The sequence below is a fragment of the Canis lupus genome, chromosome 20 (assembly GCF_048164855.1).
Source record: "Canis lupus baileyi chromosome 20, mCanLup2.hap1, whole genome shotgun sequence".
Lineage (NCBI taxonomy): Eukaryota > Metazoa > Chordata > Mammalia > Carnivora > Canidae > Canis > Canis lupus.
In genome coordinates this window covers 10,343,481-10,360,416 of record NC_132857.1, presented here as the reverse complement: position 1 = coordinate 10,360,416, position 16,936 = coordinate 10,343,481, and positions in this window count along the sequence as shown.

Genomic DNA, 16,936 nt, shown 5'->3' with positions numbered 1-16,936 from the left:
AACACTGTGGAAAAAGTATTGTTGTGGAAAGATGAGAATATATTCTGATGTAAACAAGTTTTAGCATGTTGCAAGTAGAATGTCTGCATCAGAGTGGGCAGGATTTGCTAATGGAATGTTTTCTCGCTAATATCATCTCCGGGGCCTGAATATTTCTGGGTGATACGTAAGTTGATCTTTCCAAAATAATGTAGCTGAATAATATGTCAGAAAGAAGGACGGGGTTGTTCATGATGAACTGGTTATGGCTTTTATAATTCAGTACATGAAGAAAAAACATGTTATTTATAAAGACAGATGTGAATGCACACTGCACTGAATTCACTCGAAGTTTTAAATAATTTACAATGACATATTGTGCTAGAATTTAGAGTCTAAATTTGAGTTGGATTTTAGAGAGTTCTTCTCCGAGGATTCTTGCAACTCTAAAATTTGAGTGGGAGGGACAATTGCCGCGTACAATTCCTGTGCCTCTGTGTTCAAAGCATATTGAAAGTTTTCTCTGCCACACTCAGCATTCTCCAAGAAATAAAATGGGGTTACTTATGGATTTGTATGTTTAATTGATACATTGCTATGCTACACATTTTTGGACGTGTATTAGTGTAGATGCACCATCATTTATCTCTAAGTCTCCAATTTTGTTCTTTCAAACTGGGAAGGAAGCAGATTTACTAACAAAGCTACAGACTTCTGTGCAGGTGCTGATACTATTTATAATGTTCAATATAGTTTCACAAATGGAATTGTAAGTGCACCGTGCGTCCAGTTCTTCTGATTTGTTCTATCAGAACTCACAATGTTCTTTTTCTTCAGCTTGACTGATAACATTTATTTTACCAGTGGTTTTATTTAGTAATAACCAGCCAGAATTAAATGGCATCGTTGCCCCTTGCCTTGTGCTGTACTTTTGGAATTCTGGTACCGAAGCAGAAATTATGAAAGTTTCCGTTCACAAAACGTAGCATCAATGGAGAAGAGGATAGTACTTTTTCTACTCTCTGATTTTTACCAATAAACACTCCCTTGAAGTTTTTTTGGAATTCCCATGCCAAGAGCCACTATCCTTGGACAAAAAAAAAAAAAAAAAAAAAAATATATATATATATATATATATATATATATATATATATATATATATATACTGTGTACCCAAAGTTGAAGTAAAATGCAGCTTTTGCAGTAATTGAGGGGCCCTTTTTACCTCAAAAATCTCAAAGATTGAGTGAGAATGTGTTAAAAATAACCAAGTGCTCCCAAACATTGTGATTGGGAACTCACAGGAACATCTCCAGCCTGCTGTGCTATGATCCTTCTAATTTGATTTTCCCACATGCAGATCTTACTTTGTTGCTTTGTCCTCTTATTCGTTCTTAAGAAAGAGCTTGAATAGGGCATCATTCACTATCAGGGTAAAAGAGAAGTAAGGCAGTAGAACTTTAGGAATTAATAATGGAAAGTGATGAGACTATGATATGACAAAGCAGTAGACATAGTTTAAGGGACTGCCAGGTGAAATGTCGGGGACAAGGATATCCCAATATCTCATTGTTAATGAATGAAGGTCATTAGCATTTCCACTTAGATGCCTACCTATCTATCCATCCATTTATCTTTTGTTTATCCATTTATTATTTATCAAGTAGAAGTTGTTTTCTTTTGTATCGCTTTGCTTTGTTCTACTCTTTGCTCAGGAAATTGTTCTTTATTTCATTGTTTAATAGTATTGGATTTTGAGAAATTTTCTAGTTTACATGACTTTCCATGGAGTCTTGAGCTAGCTATTGATAAACTGTAAGTCAAATAATTTACTTAGTTTCATGTCTTGGAAAAAAAGAGCTTTATAACAAAAGGCAAAAGAATCGACCAAGAACAGACTTGAATTTCAGTTTCATAATTTCATTGTTTTCTTATTTGGGTTGCAGTATTTGCAAACATAACCGTTCCAATGTTTTTCAGAGTGCTTTGCCCCAAATGTGCCTATATGCCACCCCATAAAAATATTCTTTACACTTTATGTTAGGAAAAAAAAGAACTCACCAACACTGCTTTGCTCCTTCTTATATTCTTTCCTCCCAGAATATGCTTACTCTAGCAACCCTAAAAGTGGGTTTTTTCAGTCCTATATTTTGCCTCTAATTTTACCAAAATATCCAAAAGAAATGGCTCTAATTTTACCAAAATATTAAAAAATAAATTTAAATATCAATAAAAATTAATTTTATTTTTGCCAGTCTTTAGTTTATCCTGACAATACAACTACTCTACTTTCGGACCTCCAGAAAAGCCTACAAGAAATTCTTTTCTTTTTCAGCACAGTAAGAAACTAGAAGGGGGCATTTCAAAGGCGCAAAGCTGCATCCTCTTGTGGAATACATAATGGACATACACAAGTTTAGAGCTGTCCCTAAACTACGTAAGTCTATTTAATCCATTCTGCATATACTTTCTTTGCTCCTACTTACTACAGTGGTAATTATAAAGCAGCAGTGTGTTATTTCTTAATTGCTTGTGTTTCTGATAAGAGCAGCTTCTGGATCTGCATTGCTCTGCACCTCTTCCTAGTACCTGGAGGAGTACCTGATGTTTTGTGGGTGCTCTTTATGAATATTTGGATTAATGATTGTGTCGTGGACATCTGGCCTTAATAATGACCTCATGTGTCACCTTCCAGAATAAATTGGTTTAAGTGTTGCATTTTTAATTATGGAATTAAAACTACATTTATTAAAACACTTAACATTTTATATTTAAAGCTGTATTTTATTAAATGGAATAAAAATGAAAAACATCAATTAATACTTTTATGTTTATTTTTAAATAAGAACTAGTCATATTAAACATTTTATGGTATCTTTATTGACTCTGCATAAGGCACACCTACTCTGGTGCAGTTCTGCTTTTATTCTCTCTTACTATTGGGCTAATTCTAATTAATTTAATTCATAATTTAGCCATATGGAAAAAATTGAAATATAAATGAATTTAATAAGAAAAGAAAATACATTTTACTTTTATTATTATTATTATTATTATTATTATTATACGTCAGCTACCTTTTTTAAAACCAGAACTTGTGGGACACCTGGGTGGCTCAGCGTTTGAGCATCTGCCTTGGGCTCAAGGTGTGATCCTGGGGTCCTGGATCGAGTCCTACATTGGGCTCCCTGCATGAAGCCTGCTTCTCCCTCTTCCTGTGTCTCTGCCTCTCTCTCTCTGTGTCTCTCATGAATAAATGAATAAAATCTTAAAAAAAAAACTTGTTTCAACACGTAGTCTAATGAAGTCAATAGATATTTAGAAATTTATATCTCTTTATATGATAAGATTTAGATAATAGTCTAATGATAGTATATAATTTTCACAATAAGCATTTTAATTTTTTAATAAATATAAATTTTATGACGCTTAATTCACAGATATTTTTTCAGTGTGTTTTATCTTCTGGTCTTTCTCTTTGACCTATTTAATATCTCTCTTTGTGTTTAGCAATAAAATAATTATGATTATTTTTGCAAATTAGGTGCCTTTTATTAAACTGTTAAGAAGAGTTTTGTTTTTGTCCTATAATCCATAAATAAGTGGTATAGAAGTTATGTTTACTTTTTATGTGTTAACTTGGCTAGATCATGGTTCCCAGATATTTGGTCAAACATTATTTCAGATGTTTCTGTGAGAGTATTTTTTGGATAAGACCAATATTTAAATCAGTATTCTTTGAGTAAAATAGACTGCCTTCCAGAATGTAGGCAGATTTCATCCAATCAGATGAAGGCTTTAATAGAAAAAGATTGAGCACTCCGCATGAGCAAGAAGGAATCCTGACAGCAAACTGCCTTTGGACTTGAACTGCAACTCTTCCCTGAGACTCCGGCCTGCTGTCCTACCCCATTAGGTTTTGGACTTGTCAAGCCTCCCTAATCACATAAGCCAATTCCTTAAAATCTCTCTCTCCTTTCCTTTCTCTCTCTCTCTAGACTACACACACACACACACACACACACACACACACGCATTCGAACAGACCCTGTTGGTTCTATTTCTCTGGACAACTCTACTACAACAGATTTTACTTAATGTCTATTCTTCCAATATTTTTCCTATCCCTTCAGTGATATTCATGCTTTGTATTTTGATATGAACAAGAATAAACCATGATCTTAATAAATGTGTTGTCAATAATTCAAGTAGTTTTTTGAGGACCCTAACTATATAAATTTAAGAATCAGTTATATGTAACAATATACTCCTCAGTGTTTTGGAATAACATTGTAGGTCACCATTATTTTATTGCAGGCACTTGTTTTTACATTTCTTTTTAAAGCTGTACACTGTCATGAAACACAGGAGTATTATGAATGCATATTACTCAGATGTATCCTTGCTCTCTCCTATCTCTGGTAGTTCCCAAAGCATCCTTATTAAACACTGTTTGTTGCCTTATTAAACACTCTGCAGGGTAGCTGCTACTGATCTTGTTTCTAATATGCTGGATGTAATGTCATCATGTATTCTGAGTGTCTTATTTATAAGTCTTGCAATAACAAGTACTCAATAAATATTTTATAAAGTATTCGAGTCTAGCTATAGTTTAAAAATATGCTCTATCTGCAAGGCATGTGACCATTCCATAAAAGACAAGTGATTGATTCAATTTAAAGTAGAAACAATCACAAATGGAATCAAAAAAAGAAACTAGGAAAAAAAAAAAAAAAGAAACTAGGAAAAACTACCAAACAAATTGGGAAAAACAGGAGTTAGGAAAAGTTATGAAGAGGGCCGGGATTGTTTAATTGGACATGTTAGATAACTTGGACTTTAAATTAACATAATTGTTAAAATTAGTATGAATTACATTTGTTTGCTAACATGTCTGCCCTGTAAGTCTTTAGTGCTTAACTCCTTCAATAACATATTTTATTTAGTAATAGAGTCCCTCAACTAACCTTTTTTCTAAGCCAGTGGACATCTATTTGAACTTGTGTTTTTTATTTCCTGAGTTTTCATTTAAATTCCAGTTAGTGAATAGGCAGTGTAATATTAGTTTTATGTGTAGAAATTAGTGATTCATCACTTCAGTACAATACCCTGTGCTCATCACAACAAGTGCCCTCCATAATCCCCATCACCTATTCACACATGCCCCCACCCACCTCCCCTCAGGTAACCTCAGTGTGTTCTCTAGAGTTAAATCTGTTTCCAGGTTTGCCTCTCTCTTTTTTTTTCTCCTATTTTCATCTGTTTGTGTCTTAAACTCCACATATAAGTGAAATCATATGGTATTTGTCTTTCTCTGACTGGTTTACTTCATAGAGCATAATCCTCTCTAGCTTGGCACTGTGGTTTTCACAATGATGTCTTCTTCAGGGTACTCTATAAGAAAGTTTGGATCCTTCAATAATTCTGAAATAAACTGTAGTTATGATTCATTTTTATTTGATACAAATACCAATTTTTGATTGAAGTAATCTAGTACTCCATCATTAATGATGCAGAGACCGAGAGTTAGAGGAGGCGTTGGATGGTTTTTAAATTGTGAAATATCTATCATGCTACAGAGATTGAATTCTCATAATAGGTGATAACAGGATGGCAAGATATATTGGCATATTTTTATCCATAGAAAGATATATGTTTTCTTGATATAAACATTGATTCCCAATTTAGGCTCAGTCACTATGAATATCTGAGTCAATGAATCTTGGTATTGACTCTAATAGTAATCAATTCCTACTTCATGTTGCTGAAGTCATAAATCATAGTTACATGACATTTTGGTGTTACTATTTTCTAATTTCCCATGACATTCTCAAATCAATACCTCACTATTTACTAAATGAAGAAAACAATTTATTCTGGTAACTCATTTGTAGTACATAGCATTTTAAAATTATGAAGCTGATATTTTAACTTTTGTAATTCCTAAAAGACATTGCAAGATGAAATGTGATCAAGGGAACTTATGTTCTTGACACCTTTGAATCTTAAATAACTTGATTTATAATTGATGATTGATGCACATTTTTATTTCTAAGTGTGAAGGCTACATAAACAAATAGGCAGTTACATTATTTTATTCAGAGACATGCCACTTAAAGCCATATTATAAATGCAAAATACTTGAAACTGAATTAAGCATTTTAACCTGAGCCATAAAATTAGTTGTTGGAATGCAGAGTTAGAAGATAATTGCCAGATTTCAGCATCAGTATGTACCATTTTCTAAAACTTTAGAAGTGTTATGACAGTCGTTAAAATATAAAAAGCTGCACCTAGATGAAATTGACTCATCAAAAGAAATATACAGCAAAGAGACTACAGAATGGGCCTAGAAAATTAACAAGGCCTGGTGCTCTCTGCCTAAATCATTGTTACACACTAATTAGTGCTGTGCTCTGATTTGAGGCTTTAAATTTGTTCCTTTGAAGATTTTCTTAAAATTGTATTCAAAGGAAAGGCTCTTCTTTAATAAAACTGTATAATTCTCCATTCACTTGGGAAACATAGCTTCCCAGCATAATGCTGCTGAAAACCAGGAGCCGACTTCTAATAGAGGTGCTAATTATTAACATTCCAGCATCAGCCAAACATTGCATTCTCTTGGACTGAAATAAAATACTAGTGCACAAATATTTCTCCTCTATTCCAATAAGTACTTGAAAAATTCAATAATGTTCATTAAATACATAAATGTGAATATTAAAAATAAAGATTTTCCCCCTGTGATTTATTATGTACTGTCTGAAAAGCATAGCTAAAGGAAAGCATCATTATATGGCATAAAAAGGAATTCTTTGGCTGTTAATTATAATGTAAATTTATCCTTATACCAGGGGAAAAGGATGACTTCATATTTAAAACCATCAGGCATGGCTGGTCACTCAAAATAAAGGTGCATTAATCTTTAATAATTCATACAGTACAATATGGACAAGGATAATATAAAATGATGAGATACCTTAAAGTGATTTAAAAGAAAATTCTAGTAATGGTCTGTTATAATGGAAGCTTGACAGAAGAAGAGGGTATTTAACATTGTCTTCTAGAAGATAGTTAATAGGAAAATTTACACAGACATTAGCTCCATACAATCTGCAAATACCTTATTTACTACTCTTTTTCTCCACCAGTTTTACAATGACACTGAATGTAATCTAGAATCCTTTTCCTAAGTGAAGACAGTTATCATTGTCATGTTAGAAAGAGAAAGACCTTGGGTTGGGAGTTAAAATAATGAACTTGTTTAGACATTAACTCTGTGTGTCTTTGGGAAATTAACTTATCCTCCCAGGCACTCTGTTTCCTCATCCGTCCGATCAGAGAGCCAGAGAAGCCAATTTCCACATGCTCACAATTCGTATCATTAAACTCAAGGCAGCTTTCACCCTGAAATGTGGCAGCTACTGGGAGGGTGGGTAAATTTTTTTTTTTATCATGTCAATTTAAATACATGATACTTCCAAGATTTTCCTTTCTTGTATAGTTCCAAGTAAAGATTGGACACAAGAGATATTTGTAGGAGACAGGGAGAAGGTGAAATGAAAGCCATTGCACTTTGGGAGCTGGCATCATTTCAGGCAGTGAGGGATAGGTGCAGAGTTGTAGCCTGTTCTCCTATCGCTCCGTGACCAGCTCTCCTCATCAATTTCTGGCCCTGCTGATCTACTAGGTGCTTAGCCATCAACTCACAGAGACAGAAGTGATTCAGAGCCAACAGCCATCCATAGACATCTACCTTGCTCAACTTGTGCCCCCCTCTCGTAGCTTTCTGTGAGTTCTGACATTTTCATCTCTCTCAGGGCTATTTAGTGACTTTTTTTCTGATCTCCTTTAAACCTTTAATTCTTCAGTTTTCCAATAATTATGTAAAACCTAATTTATATAGCAAGTTCTTAATTTTCTAATACTGACCCGATGGATCCCTTGCTGATAGAGTTGGTGAATGTATGTATCAGGGTGATTTTACTTTAATAGATTCATAGACTATATATATATATATATATATATATATATATATATATATATATAGTTGAATAGAAAGTAAATGCCTACATGCCTTCAATTTTATAGATCTGAGAAAGTTATTAGAAAATTATAGAATTCCTAAACATATTTAAGGTGGAAAGCGGTACAAAATCCATATACTCTAGGTTTTAGATCATTTCACTTTCCTGGATTTTGCCTTATCTTTCAAATTCTATTTAAATTTAGCTAGTCAATATCTTAAAGAAAACTTTTAAATAGACGTGAATTTGATATTCATATAAGCTAAGTGAAAATACGGAAAAACTTTGAACACAAACAAATTTATGGAAATTTTACTAATACTGAAATTACTATTTTAGATAGTGTCAGAGCTCATCTGACATGAATTCATTGAGGAGTTCAACTTCCTCTTGGTTTCTAAAGCCCAAGTGAACTTTTTGTTGTCCTAAACATCATTTTTCAAAAGCACTGTTTCAAATTTCCTTTCAAGGAGTCTTTGTGAGGGGCTAGAAGGAGCAATTCAGATTTTCCCAAACCTCACTTTTTTTTCTTTCCATCAAATTGTATGTATACAATTCATTCAGAGGAAATATGATGGGCTGCAGGAGGTCCTTTCCTAGGAATATTGTTATCAAAATTTGGGAACCTGTGAAGGCTATAAAAGTGACAGAGTGATGATATGCGTATACCTATCAGTTTGCGTGTCTGTCTTAACTATGTATTTTTGTTTACAATTTTAAATGTAAAGCTAACATCTGTTTATAAACTGCAACTTTCAGGAAAACTCAAGCTGATGAATGAGGAATTCTCAGAGATAGTGTGCAAAATGACAGATCCTGAAATACCTGAAAATTGAGTTTACAGACTGAGGGAGTCCAAAAATTTCCTCAAAAGGTCCCAGCAGAGGCAATTAGGGCAGAAGAAATAGGAAGACCAAACACCTATCTTTTCCCACCATAAACAGCAGAAATAAATGCAAAAAAAGTAGGATATTAAGAAATTTCAGTTTTATATTATTCTCTATAATGCTTATTTTCATTTAATTTTTTGTGAATTAAACAGTGTAGATTCTAGAAGTATTGAAAGAAGAGATAAACTAGATTCCCCTTCTCCCCAAATAATATTCTAAATTCATGCTTTACATATAATGTGGCCAATAATTTTGTTCTGTACTGATGGGAACTAAAGTGAGAAAAACCAAACTGGAGGGGGGGCAGAGAAAAGGTGATGTAAATATTTTTCAAGTATTTTTGACAAAATGCCAATTTTTCATGACTTAGAGCCAAGGGAGAACAAATTATAAGATATTTTCATGAAGCTAATTCCAAAATAGCTACTAGATCCATAGTCAAGAGGAAAAGAACTTATATATGAATTATCTGACTCTGATGGGTTACCCAACAAACAGCTAACAAAGTCACAGAGAGAAGAACTCAAGATGAACAGAGTAGAAAGGGCCAGAAGATGAGGAGACAAAGGTGAAGAGCAGTTTGGTGTCGTTATCTTTTCTCTATAACAAGGGGTAGGTAGGAGAGTAGTTGCTGTATTCATTAGAATTAGCTTTGACTGCAAGTGTTCAAAACACAAATAGCAGCAGTATAAGTAAGCTATAAATTTCCTTTTCCATAGAAGAAAGCCACGTTTCAGCATTTCAAGGTTATTTTCATAATTTACGTTGTGGTTTCACAAAAGTGTCATTGTGGTAGCCAAAACTCCAACATGACCACCAAGAATGTTAGCCCCTACTCTACACACCCTATTTAATCCTCTTGTGTAAATGGAAATTGTAACATTATTCTACCCTATAAAATATGGAAAATACAAAGGGATTTTGCAGGTGCAGTTAGGTCCCTAATCAGTGGACTTTGAGTTAGGAGTAAAAGACACTTCTCCTCGGTGGACCTGACTTATTTGGGCGAGCCCTTTAAAAGTGATTTCAGGCTTTCCCTTAATTAGAGAGAGACTTGACGCAGTAGAGACATTTTTTTTTTTTTTTTGGCCTCAAAGAAGCAAACTGCCAGGTTGTAATGAATGGTAGAAAGCAGGCAAGGGTGGGCAGCTGCCAGTGGCTGAGTGTCTCAGTCCTGTAACTGATAGGAACTGAATTTTCCCAACAACCACATGGGCTTAGTAGAAAGATATCAAGCCCCAAAGCAGACCATAGTCCCACCTGACACCTTTATTTATAGCCTTGTGTGACCCTAAGCAGAGATCCAGCCTAAACTCCTCACCCCTGAAACCGTGAGATCATAGATGACTTTACCTCATGATTTAAGACTCCTTGAACATTTGTTCTCAAATCCCTTACATAAAATGTAACATGAAGGAAGTTTTTTTTTTTTTAAAGGAGAAGAAAAGGCAGTGCCTCATTTTAAGAATATTTCCTAAATTTCACACACAATAATTCTTACTCACTGGAGCATTGTCACGTGACCACCTTTAGCTGCAAGGCTCCTTGTTCTGGATAATTATTGAAGATTCTCTGTCCCAGGAAGAATATAAGAATAGATATTAGGGGAAAAATGAGTCTCTACCATAAAATTGGAATAATTAAAGTCTGGTTGTGACCATCCAGAATGCTACCAGAACAGAGACCTGCCTGTACCATATTCAATCTGGTCATAAAATTACAATATACAGAGCAATCAATTATCTTAGAAATTGTCAAATGCTAAATTCTACCTCTGATAATAAAAATAAGACCTATAGTTGTTTTTACCTCAAAAATACATAAATATAGGCCACAGAATATTTCTTATGCTTATTACTATCTCTGTATGATAGCCATATTTATATTCCAAGTATACATTTGTTCTTATAATTTAAGGAATAAATTATAAATAACATTGTAATAAAGTAAAATTTAGAAAAGGTTTTGTGGATCAATCCACATCAATCAAAATCAAACTTTATGCTTTCAAATACGTTGAACACTTCATCCAATTGCTTATTTTAAAGATTCTCAAGTAATAATTGAATTAAATACCTTTGTATTAGTTTTCTAAGGTCACCATATCAAATTATCCCAAAAAGCGCGTGGTTTAAAACGTTTAAAAGGTTCATTCTCTCACAGTTCTAAATAAAAAAATCAGCAAGGTCAGTTCCATCTGCAGGCTCTAAGAGAATCTGTTCCATGCCCCTCTTCTAGCTTTTGGTGACTGCTATAAATCCTTGGCCCTCCTTAGCTTGTGGTAACATCACCCAAACCTCTGCCTCCTTCTTTCCATGGCTGTGATCCCATTATGTATGTCTCTTGCCCAAGTTTCCTTCTTCTTATAAGGACATCAGTCATTGGTTTAGGGCCCACCTTGATCCAGTATGACTTCATTTTAACTTGATTCTATGCAGAAAGACCTCATTTCCAAATAAGATCACATTCACAGGTTCCAGATGGATATGAATTTCAGTGGCGGGGGGGTGGTGGGGGGTGGGGAGGGCACCATTCAATCCCATGTGACATCTTTCCAGAGGTCATTAGTCAAATATAAACAAGTGACAGTCATAGAAGTATATCAATTGGTGAGAAGGTGGCTGGAGGGTGGCTAAAGAGTGATGGAGGCCAATGAAGTTTAAACTAATGTCTGAAGCCCTGCAGGACTATCCACACATGGCTGCATGCCACATTTCGCCTTCTGGCTGCCTGAAACTAAGCAAGTTCTTATTCTGACATAACCATAATTTCCAGACTCTCAGGAATTGACAAGCGAGGTCTAGACACTTTAGGAATTGAAGGTTCAAAGTTTAGAGTAAAAGAGACACGATAAAATTTTGCAGATATTTGGTACATGGTAGAAAAGCAGTCTTTTGCCCAAATACATCTATTATCAGAGTTGAGTTTTATTTCTTATTTACTCTTACAAACTGTGAGTCTTCATTTCTCTTATTACTCATCTATTCTTCTCCCAGTGTCTTGATGTGTTTCTGGATAAGAATCCAGTCATTTTTTTTTTCATCATTCCTCACAATTCCTAACACAATGGTTTTATAAAATAGATAGTCAATAAAAGTTTCTTTGAATAAATGGAATTATAATAATTTTTCATTGCAGGGAAAAGGAAATGGATCCTACATAGAGTATCTAGGAAATCACCAAAAACAGGTTAAGGAGCAGTTCCTATTAATCAAATTGTGAATTACTTACATGATCCTTTTCCTTTAGAAAAATATTAAACAATCCCATTCAAGAACATGGTATGTTTCCTTTTTTCAGACCATCTTAACTGTTCTCTTCTTCATTTACTAATATTTATATTTCTGCTGAGAGATTTTGTATAGTCTGCAGTTAATTCTCTGACATTGTATAATTTCATTGTTAATATGAATAGTATCCTAATTATAGATTGCATTTTTTAGGTAAATCTTGCTTATGAAGAACATATATTTTTTTATAAGATGATCTTACATAAAATCAATTACATAGGACTTTGAAATATATTTTATCATATATAAAGATTGAATTTGAGATTTCCTTTTTTTTGTTTTTGAGATTTCCTTTTAATTCATATTTGATTAGTATGTATTTTTCCATTCCTTAAACTATTATACATTATCTTTCTTTACTATCATGCATCCGATATATCACTGTTATTATCTTTATATGTTATAATTATGATGCCCTGCAGTTAAAATATTATTTTATTTTTGATATCAATGATACTCAGAGTATACTTTTTTGGTCTTTTTCCATTTATTGTAATTAATGGCATAATTGGACTTCTTTCTAATATTTTATATAATTTTATAATTTATTTTTTTATTTTATTTTTTTTTAATTTTATAATTTAAAAAGAAAACTAAATTACTTATTCCACTAGATATGATACTTTTTTATTTACCAGTTTAAAAATTGTGTGTTCCTTTAAAAATTTAATCACATGATTGGACTTTAACATTTTATTTATTTTTATGACCATTTTCATGACATGCATGTAAAACTTAAGTCCTTGAAATTTTATTGCTTATAAGTGAAAAAATATTTGATAGCTGTTTTTCTAAATTTGACAAAAAGCACTAAGTCTTATGTAAATTTCCATTAGAACTCTAAAGTTCTAAGAAGTACTTAAAATTATAATGCTAAAGAACCAACTTCAATGAACTATGTGAAAAGAAAGACTGAATTATCATTCTCCATATCGTTTATGAAATAATTGTAATATCATTGTCATATAAGGAGATGGTCAGAGAATATGTAGCCAAAAAGTATAGGGAAATAAAACTGTTCTAGAAGTGCAGATAGGTGATTAAACTAAATAAAGTCATAAATAAAATTAGTCTATTTTCAAAATTTTGTGATACTAGTGATATTTTCTCATTGTAAATATTTATTTTGTGTGGAATTTTAAGTTTGCAGTTTTGTATAAAGAAAGCTCCAATATTTAAAAACTTCAATCCATTAAAATTGAGTGTCTCTCTGATATTCTCTTGTCCATTTGAATGTATCTGTTTGCTGTAAATTGATTTTTACATTCCACTCATTTTACTTCAGTGATATGTGTCATCAAGTTTTGAAAAAATCTCTTTGAAATAGAGACTATATCCTTTTAGCGTATGTTTGCTTCTATTCTATCCAATAATATGTGTTGGGAAAGGTAGTATATCCATGCTATGTCCCTCACATGATGTGAAGCAGTATGGATAAGGTGAACCAGTGCAGGGAGCTCCAAATACCACAGAACCAATGTTGACTTGGCTAGTTTGCTTTTATTCCACAAGGCCACACTTCAAGGGCTTCACATTTAAATTCGTAGAAAAGAAAGGCACAGTCATTGACAACCAGCCTTGGGGTCATAGGAATGACGCTCAGAATTTGCTGTTCCAACCTGATTTTGTTTCATTCAATTTCCTATTCTCAGCAAGACTTCTAGATAGTCTAGATGCTTCTTCCCAAACACCGATAGGTGGGCTATATCTGCAGATTTCTGGGGTAAGGAAACAAGCAATCGTCTCTGTGCAATGACAGGGAGGCAGCAAAATTTCTTTGAACCACCTTGTGATGACTGCCTCTGGATTCCTGCAGGCCCAGGATACATTTAATCCCCACAGCCCACTCTGCAGTACATGGCCAGATCAGGACAGCCATCTGTATTCCCAAGGATGTTTCTGAGTTGTGTGTGGTTCTGCATATGTGTGGTGGTGAGTTATTCCTACACAAACTGACTTTGGATTTCTGTAGTTTTGCTACGGCAAATGTTGGAAACAAATTGAACAGCCTAACTGGTTGAAGGGTGTTATGTTACACCAGTTCTCTGTAGAAATTCTTTGCCAAGTATATTTTCCACTTCTTTATTTTGAACTTTCCTGTATCTTTATCATACACATTTTTTTTTTTTAAAGTAGGCTCCATGAGTGCAGCCCGACACAGGACTTGAACTCATGACCCTGAGATCAAGACCTGAGCTGAGATCAAGAGCTGGACGCTTAAACAATTAAGCCACCCAGATGCTAGATGTAGTATATATTTTCTATATGCCACGCATAGCCATCTACCATTCATATACCATATCCCATACATACATATGCCATTAAATTAAATAAAATTTTTTCTGATATGTGACTTTTTGTATTTTGACAAATAATCTCTACACTAATTTTATAGATTGCATCTCTCCTTGGATATATATCTATATTCTATGTTTTTTGTTTTTGTCAAACTTTCTCTCTGCTCTGTAGTAATTGTTTTTATGATTTATAAAATGTTTGCTATGAAGGGATTTTATTTCATAAGTAAGAAAAAGAACACGAGTAAGAATGAACACACATTCTTATCACAACAAAAGAGGCATTAACAGCTTTAAGTCACTCAACCATTTAGCCCTTTACATGAGTTAATTCATGTAAAATAAAGATTTGGAGCTTAGTCATATCAAGATTTGGAGCCAAGGCATATCAAATTCATGTCTTTTCTGAAATTTCTTAATTCTGTAAACAAAGGCAAAACATTGAAAACAAACTGGTAAGTAAGGACATTTGTGTAACAGGCACAGGGCATTTGAACCTGGATTTAGGTACAACTCTGACACTGAGTAACCATGTGACTTTTGCAAATTGTTTAACCTTTCTGATTTTTTATAATCCTCGACTCTAAAATACTGATACTCATGTAAAGGAGGTTTTTAAAACTGTCAGTGACATTTTAATGCAAGGAGACAAGATTGCAAATATTGGGAACATGATGAGTAGACTGCAAATGTTTAGAATAGATATTGTATGGGATTATGCATGATAAGACTGTATATTGCAGAGAAAGCTAGTTATTAGAAAATGTTCCTGTCTTTGATATTCTTATCCAAAATTTCCAGCAGTTAAGTTATGGAAGAAAGAGGAAGTCAAAATCTTTACCCCTGTTTGTCTTAGAGTTTAGCTACCATAATTATATATGTATTGGGTTGTTCCTGAACCATAAATATATAATATAATTTAGGGATTTTTTTTTAGTCTTGACATTATTTTTGAAATTGATTTGTATATAACAGTTGCATCATTTTTGAATTTCTAATAAGTTGTACTACCATAGCCCCTCTTATCACTACTCAACTTCTCATGCTCTCATTATAGCACATATTAAACTCAAAATTATATATAATGACATCATTTAACAATAGTAATATATGTCACCTACATATATTTTACAACTTTATGATATTAGTTGAGATATTAATCTACTAAATATCTTTTAGTTCAAAAACCAGTAACCTTGCAGGTAATCATAGTGTAACTAGGTTGCAAAACTGGTATCACAGTCTTGCAATCATTGTGTGGCTTTTCAGTTTCATGTAATATGTTTTATATCCTTTCTTTTTAATTGTGTCTATACAGACACAAGTTATCATTTTTGGATTTGAAACGTGAAGTTTGGGTTGTGACGATTATTTCCGCAGTCTCCAAGAAAGCCATATCACAGTTCTATTTCACATAAATTGGCTATCTTAGCTGTGAATATATATTATGTGTTGATTTTTTAAATTTAGTTGTAATATAGCAAGCAAGCTGTTATAAAGGTATCAGTTTAGATCACTCTGACTTAGTATATTGGCTCAGTGATTATAGGGGTCCGCTATTTTTCTGATGATCCGAAGTTTCTCTGAAGTTTTTTTCTGATCTAAACAAACTACTTTCTCCTTGTTAAAACTGAAGGACAAAGGGTCGCAAAGATTGAACTCAATTGGAAAAAAATTAAACTGACTTTAGTTTCAGCTAATATAATGTGGCATGGAGCTGGCATTTAATTCCCATTTGTTTACAAATACCAGACACTATGGAGCTTCTGAAACCTCAGGAGGAACTCCTCTCAGAGAAGGGAAATATATTAAAAGAAAAGTAAAAGTCTCTTTTACCTTTTCCATTTCTATCCTCAAACTGTGACATCTAACGTATTTTATCTAAGCCAAATTCTCTGTGCCAGAAAAGAAGTTTGAAAGCAAATATTTATTCGATAAAATAAGTGATGTAAGAATTAAGGAAATGTCTACATTGATCGTATAGTATTGATCTATAATTATTAGATGAATTTGGAAATTACATTATTTGTTATTTATTTTACCAAGAGGCTCTCATTCTTTGAAACAAATGAGAAATCACTTGGGACCACGGGAGGGGTGGGATGAAACTCCAAAACTGGCACCAGATAACTGTCAGTTCTTCGCAAGGGGGGGCAGATTTGGTGAGCCACGGCCGGCAGAGAGGAATGAAACCACAACCACCCCGACAGTTGTATCATTACTTCCCATCAGTAGCCTCACAACCTCCTGGACTGTTTTGACAATGGAAGCTAAAGAGTTGCATACACTTTGCCAATTAGAGCATTTAACTTCTGGGTTGGAAAAATGACTTGAAGTCCTGTGATAATAAAGAAACAATTCCAAAGACACTGAAATGTTCCTGAGATTACTTCATAAAGGAATCCCATCTCCCCATCTTTTAACTTCAGTTTGTCTTGGACAGTGTCTGACAT